We start from the raw sequence: 7,578 nt of genomic DNA, 5'->3' as shown, positions 1-7,578 counted from the left end.
ACATGAAGCAGTTAATAAAATGGATGCATTCTTTGAAAAATACAGTATATCACAAGGGACACAGAAAGCAATAGGAAATCTGAATTGTCTTATGCCTATTAAAAAATTAAATCCATAATTTAAAAAGTCACTCCTATAAACCTCCAGGCCTAGGTAGAATCTCTTGTGAATTCTTCTATACAAATAAGAGATAAATAGTATCAATCTTACAGAAACGCTTTCAGAGAATAGAAAATATTCTATATCTTGATCATGGTGATTATTACACAAGTATATGCATAAGTAAAAATTCATCAAACTGTATAATTAAGATTTATGGTCTCTTCAGTATGCAAATTACACCTAAATTTAGAAAATGAGAAAAATTAAAGCAAAGTAAGGATGGTTTAACTCAAACAAAAGTAAGGAGAATTCCTCACTTGCAGCTGTGCATTACAAGACATAATAAAAGGTATTCCTGGGTTAAAGAAAAATAAAAGATTTGAAAATTGGAATTAATAGGTGAATTAACATAGTAGCTGGTTTCATGGTCAGTATACGACATATCAAGTGTGTTAATACGTACCAACAACAAACAATTGGAAATTTAAAGTTTCCATTTCAATAGCATCAAAAACAACAACTGTTTAAGAGTAAATCTAATAAAAGTAAATTTAATAAAATAAAAATATAAGTAAAAATCAATCCAAAGAGAAGAAGTAAAATAATATAAATACTTTCAATCTAAAAGGGGTTAAGAAAGCAGAAATTAGAGAACAAGAACATACTGGCAAAATTAAAAGAAGAGCAAGATGGTAGACTTAAACTTAACTAAATAAATATTATCTTGAATGTAAGTAGACTAACTATTTCAATTAAAAAACGAAGATTGTCATACTGGAAAAAATTTACCCCGAACTACATGTTCTTTATATGGCATACAGTTTAATATATTTGTTTTTAAAAAAAGGATTAAAGTAAAAGAATGTACAAGACATATCAGAACAAGTAACCAAAAAAGGCAGACCAGAACCATTTTAGTGATAATAATGTGGTATTTGTAGACTCTCGAGAAAGTAGCATTACTAGAAATAATGAGGCTATTTCACAACCTCCAGGGTCAATTTAGTAAAAGGATATAACAATTTTATATGCACATAATAACTGCTTCAAAGTATAGAAAACAAAAGATTGGCAGAGCTAAATGGAGAAATACAAAAATCCATAATCATAGTTGAATATTTTAACACTTCTATAGAAATAACTACTGCAACAAACAGACAAAAGTTTAGTCAGAAAATGTTAAGCAATAGGATTAATACTATACCCAACTGAAGAATACCTCTGTTTTTGAGGTATACATGAAACATTTAACAAAATCAGCAAATGGTAAGCATAATGCAGGTGTCAACAAATTTCAGAAGATTGAGATCACACAGAATATGTTCTCTGAGCACAGTACAACTAAATAAAAATCAATATCAATAGCATAGATAAATAGAAAATTCCTAAATGTTGCAATATTAAGTAATACAGTGCTAAATAAACCCATGGGTCAAATAAGTTTTTTAAAACTATAAAATATTTTTAACTGAATGATAATGAAAATAAGACATATCACAACTTGTGACATGAAGCCAAAACAGTGCTTAAAGTCGAATTTTTATCTCCAGATTCATATATTAAAAAGAGGGAAAATTGAAATTTAATGATCTAAGCTTTCATCTCAAGAACCTAGCTTAAAAATATAGCTAGGTTTTAGAGTTTAAAAAATTAAACTCTAAAAGTTAGAAAGAAAGAAATAATAAGAGCTGTAATCACTGAAAAAGAAAGGAAAAATAGACAAAATCAACAAAGCAAAAATTCACTTGTTAGTAAAATTGCTACCCCAAATTGATTTTTTTTTAAAGAAACAAAGAAAAAACAAGGATAAAAAGAGGGCAACATTAAAGATCTTACTGATATCAAATTAGAGTCAGAGGATAAAATGAATAGTTTTGGGGAATAACTTTGACAATAGAAGATAAATTACAGGTTTCTATATAAACACAACTTACCAAAGCAGACACAAGAAGAAATGAAAAGTTTAAATAGTCTGAAGTTCATTAAATAACTTAAAAATCATAATTACCTTCTATATTAGTTTACTATGGTTGCCATGACAGAATACCACAGATCAAGTGGCTTAAGCAACAGAAATTAATTTTCTCACAGTTCTGGAGGCTGGAATTCCAAGATCAAGGTGTCCACAGGTTTGGTTTCTCCTGAGGCCTCTTCCCTTGGCTTGCAGATAGTGACCTTCTCTCTGTATCCTCACCTGGTCTTTCCTCTGTGCTTGCTTATCCCTGGCATCTCTTTGTGTGCCCAAATTTCCTCTTCTTATAAGGATACTAGTCAGGTTAAATTAGTGCCCATTTTAACAGCCTCATTTTAACTTAAATTAACTTAATTCCTAACTCTTTTTATGAGGCCGGCAAAATCTTCATACTAAAATCTGAGAAGGTTGTTACTAGAGAGGAAAGTGCAGGTCAAACTTTGTGTTAAGCATTCTAGATGCAAAACCATTAAACAAAATAATAGCCATCAGATCCAGTAATATAGAGAGAGAAGAGTCAAAGTGAAAAGGTAATGCTTGTTTTAGTAATATGAAATTTGTTTTGTATATAAAAATCAATCACTTTAAATTTATTACAAAATGTAAGAGAAGAAACAAAAGATCATATTAGTAGATACAGGAAAAACATTTGAAAAAATTCAATGCCAATCATTATAAATTTCCAGCAGTCTACGAATAGAAAGGAGATTTCTTAATCCCATGATGCATATATACAAAATCCTACATCTATCATCCTAATTATGGTAAATATTTGACACTTTCTCCCAGTTACTGGGACCACGACAATCAGGACTACTATCACCACTGCTATTCAACATTGTATTGGGGGTCTTAGGCCATGAAATAAAATAAGACAAAGAATTAAAAGATATTAAGATTGGAAATGAAGAAATAGGACTGTCATCATTTGCAGATGATATCATTAAGTGCTTGGAAAATCCCCCCAGATATACAAACTATTAGAATTAATAAGTAAAAATAGCAAATTTACTAGATACAAAACCCCATATTCAAATATATATTGTATTCATATATACTGGCAAAAATAGACAACTGTTTTGTCATTTACAATAGCAAGAAAACTACCAATATCCTAATAATAAATACAATAATAAATGTAATAAAAATGTGCAAGAGTGCTATATTAAAAACTCCAAATCACTGTGCAGAGAATTTTTAGTAATATCTAAATAAATGAAAAGATACATCATATTCATTGATTGAAAGGCTCAGATTCAATGTATTTGAAATAAAATGCTCAAAGAGTACTTCTGATAGAATTGACAAACTCTCTCTAAAATATATGTGCAGGTGGAAAGAACCTAGAATAGTAAAGGAAATCTTGCAAAGGAAGAACAAATCTGGAGGAATTTTACCACCACATAACAAGACTTATTCTAAAGCTATAGTGATTAATAAAATATACTATTGACGTAAAGATAAAGAAAGAGATCATTGGAACAAAATAGATATGCTGATACAAAACCACATACATATAACAAAGTGTCACTGCAACTCAAAGGGGAAAATGATAGATTTTTCAAAAGATGGTGCTGGGTCAACTGGATATACAAAGGAAAACAATGTGGACATTGGCCTCTTCTGTAAACTATTCCCTAAATTAATTCAAGATGAATTAAAACCCTAAATGTGCAAGGTAAAATAATAAAATTTACAGAGGAAAACAGAAGACTATCTTCATGAACTTTGGGTTGCCAAGGATTCCCTGTATAATAAGCACAAAAAGCAATGACCATAAAAGATAGGTAAATTATACTTTTTTAAACTTAAGAATTTCAGTACATCCAAAGACACCATTAACAATGTGAAAAGGCACAGAGTAGGAGATGTTTTTAATAAGTACATCTGACAAAAGATTTATGTCTAGACTGCATACAGAACTCCTTAAAATCAGTAAGAAAAAAGACAATAGGTAATAAATCAGATGGTGGGAATCTGGGTAGTATCTCTTCTGATGATGGCTGATAAGCTGGTCACTGTAGGGGTCCTCTTTCAAGGACAGTGTCAATCAGCTCCCTCTCAGCACAATACTGACACATTATTTTTAATTCTCTGGGAAGAACCTCCATTTTTGACAGAACATTTCCGCTTCAGTGTCTGTACAGGGTATAGTAGATGGCCAGTAATCATCTATTTCCATCTCTCCCAAGAGAACCTTCCTGTACTACAGAGGCTAGAAGGTTAACACTACATTTTCCTAGCTCCCTTGCAGCTAGGTGTGATTTAAGCTTTTTCTGGGAGTTTTCTAAGGTGGAAATAAGGCACCTTCTAATTCAGTTGTTTTGTGCTAACAAGCATTGTTATGGAAAAATTGGGATTTCCTGCAGAGGAACACAGTTGAGGGGTGTCAGTTGTTTTGCTAATTCACATCTAGGAGCATGGCACACTCCAGAACATGGAATTCTCAAAGTGTGGTCCCCACACCAACACCAGCAGCAACATTTGGCACCTTGCCTAGAAATGTAAGTTGCTTTCTGACTGTTCTGTGTTTGTCTATTTGTCACCCATTAACCACAGGTCTAAATTAACTACCAGAGTTGTTTACATTTCCTGCTACCACCTCATTTATCTAGCTCTCACACGTCAAGCCAATATTTCTCCTGCCCTAAATAAGCCCAGGGCCAGGTACCAGATAACTAGGGACAGGCCCTATGCCCCCAAGCTCCCCGGATTATTAAAATGATCTAATCCTAAACTGTTTACTCTGACTTGCCTTTCCTTTCCTATGGAAATCCCAATAAAGTCTGTAACTTGTGCCTTCCTCTTGCTCTTTTCTGCCTCCTGACCAACACCAGGTACTTCCCCCTGGGGCCCTGAGTAGTTTCTAGAGGAACTGTTTCTAGGGAAACTGTGAGTAACATCAAACCTCTCTTTGGTGGCATTGGCCTCTCCCTGTCTTCTCTCACTCACCTTTGTAAATTAAGACCTGGCTGGCTTGCTTTCTGTCATGATAGATAGCTTTAATACTGAATTTTGAGAGCAACTTTCCTAGAGAGAACACTGCTGTTGCAGAAGCCTACAGATATCCACTACAGTTCAGGCAATAGACCCCTGAAATCAACGATTTCAGCAGCAGCATTTTGATTTCCTATTTTCTTCATTGTAGACAATGGCAACCTCTCTGGGAGACTATTACTTCAGGGTTGTTTTGGGAATTTCTGCAGGGGTGAATTAGAGCTGGCATCTCCCTTCATCCCTCTGTGCCAAAAAGTTTGTAAGCTTCTGTGTTCTTATTAATCCCCCTTTTGCTTAAAATAGCTTGAGAGTCTTTGTTTCTTAAGTAATTTTTTGACATATAACACAATATTAATGTGGAAAAGTACATAAACCATAATTTACGGCTCAAGAAATTTCCACAAAGTAAACACACCTATGTAGACAGCACCCAGAATGAGAAACAGAACCATTCCCAGCATCTCCAACAGCCCCCCTCATGGCCTTTCTCTGCTTTCAACAATCACCTTTCTGATTTCTAACATCAAAGATTTGTTTTGCCTGGTTTGAACTATATATAAATAAAATCATGAGCTATGTATGCCTTTATGTCTGGCATCACTCCAATAATATGTTGTGAGATTCTCCCAATTTGTGTGCAGTTGAAATCATTTATTCTCATTGCTCTACTATTCCTTTGTATAAAAAGCAATTATTTATCTTTTCTATTGCTGATGAACTTTGGATTGTTTCCAGTTTGGGACTAAAATGGGTAGAACGATTTTGTTTCATGAAGCTGAACTCAGATTCACTTCTTTTATCTGAATCGATTCTGCCAGGCTATCTTTTTTTTTTTTTTTCAGTCCATACATTTAATGGAGAGAAAAATAAACAAGGTTGAAACTTACAAGGATCTCTGTTTATTTTATTGTAAGTGAAAAAAATGATTAAATTCAGTTCATCTTGATTGCAGTCAATTTTTTGAGGGGGGAGGATCAGATTTTTTTTAAAGCATGAAACGTTCTGTCATTTCTTCAGTGTTTAACTCCCTTCAAACTAGAGTCCCAAAGGAATTTACCTACAATGTTATAGGCTTGTTAAAAATGTGTAGACCAAATAAAAAGGCTGTGATATGACTAAATATGGCAACATCTGTATCACAACTTATATTTTACTTTAAATTTGCAATTAGTTATGTGATAACTTGCCATGAGTTTTGAAGAATGTTTATGTGATTTTCATTTTGAAAGGAAAGACAGTTCAAATAATAGGCTGCTTAGATATGGAATCTGGCTTCTCTACCCAAAACTCGGCTTAATACTCAGAGCAGATTCCCTTCCTTCCATTAAACCCTGAGGTTTCTTAGGGTTGATTTTATTTCGGTGGAAAACAATCTCTCCTCATCCCCTGAGCCGCTGCACTCTTCTCTTCACCACTCTGCTCCCTCCGCCTCTTCTGTTTGGACCGCTTTACAGATTCCTCTGTCTTCGGTTTCTCCTCCTCCCCTTCTTTGTCTTCCCCCTTGTCCTCGTCCGTCTTCTTCTAAAAATTAGATTAAGACCTTCTAAGTAGGCTAGACAAAAATCAGTTTCAGGACTTGGGAAAACATTGTGACTGAGAAACTAAGGTCGAAATATAAGGAGAAAAACAAAAACAAAAACACAACAACCTGTTGCGTTGGTTAACTTTAGAAAGAAATGGCCCCTGCGCGGGCCAAAAATCAAACCAGATTATGAGCCTAAAGCCGTAGCAATATCGTGGCGAGGGAATACCAAGGCAGCTTTCCACGTCATTTTTCGCGCGGTCCACCTGGGACACAAATCAGCGGAAGCAATTTTCTGCTTGGAACCCACTTGGCACAGCGACCTTCATCCCGGAGCAGACCCTTGGAAGTCCGAACATCCCGGACTAGAAAACGGTTAGGTCCTGACTCTCCCTCGATATGGGCTAGGTTTGGTGCCAGTGCATGGGGATTGCAGACGCTCCCCAGAGGCTGCGCCCCGGAGTGTTATTTGAAGTTTGCTGGTAACGCTAATGCCCACGCGGTGAGGGCTCTATCTCATTCCGGTGTTCTGATTCCAGGGGATGTCCGAGGTTGGCCTCTCTTCCTAATTCTCGTTTCACCTCAGCGTTTCCACTCAGCTCACCAAGGACACGTGTTTGTCCCTGCCACGTGATTCCTGTCACTCCACCTTCGCTGCGCAGATGTAGTTGTGGCCGAGTGGTTAAGGCGATGGACTAGAAATCCATTGGGGTCTCCCCGCGCAGGTTCGAATCCTGCCGACTACGGCAAGCTTTTTTCCTCCCTGAATTTATACTTAACCTCTTAAACTGATCAATTTGACAATCTGAAGTTACCCAGAAAGGAACTCGCTAACCGTTTCTCACCACAATAACGCAAGCTTCTAGACAAAACTTGTCCCGTTCCGGCCCGGACATCACTCAAAACGCACGGAGCTCCTGTCCTGCGATGATTACAACAACAACAAGACCAAGCCTTTCTTTGAGCGAAATGCTCAAACCCCCAC

The 7,578-nt window shown here is 35.7% G+C and overlaps 1 non-coding gene across 1 annotated transcript; it reads left to right on the top strand.

Moving 5' to 3' along the window:
* Nucleotides 1–7,257: 7,257 nt before the first annotated feature.
* TRNAS-AGA (transfer RNA serine (anticodon AGA)) lies at nucleotides 7,258–7,339 on the top strand. Its single transcript has one exon. It is a non-coding gene; the product is annotated as a tRNA-Ser (tRNA).
* The last annotated feature ends 239 nt before the right edge of the window (nucleotides 7,340–7,578 follow it).

This window comes from Orcinus orca, chromosome 10 (genome assembly GCF_937001465.1).
Source record: "Orcinus orca chromosome 10, mOrcOrc1.1, whole genome shotgun sequence".
Lineage (NCBI taxonomy): Eukaryota > Metazoa > Chordata > Mammalia > Artiodactyla > Delphinidae > Orcinus > Orcinus orca.
Note: the sequence above shows the minus strand (reverse complement) of the source record. Positions and strands in the feature narration are given on the sequence as shown.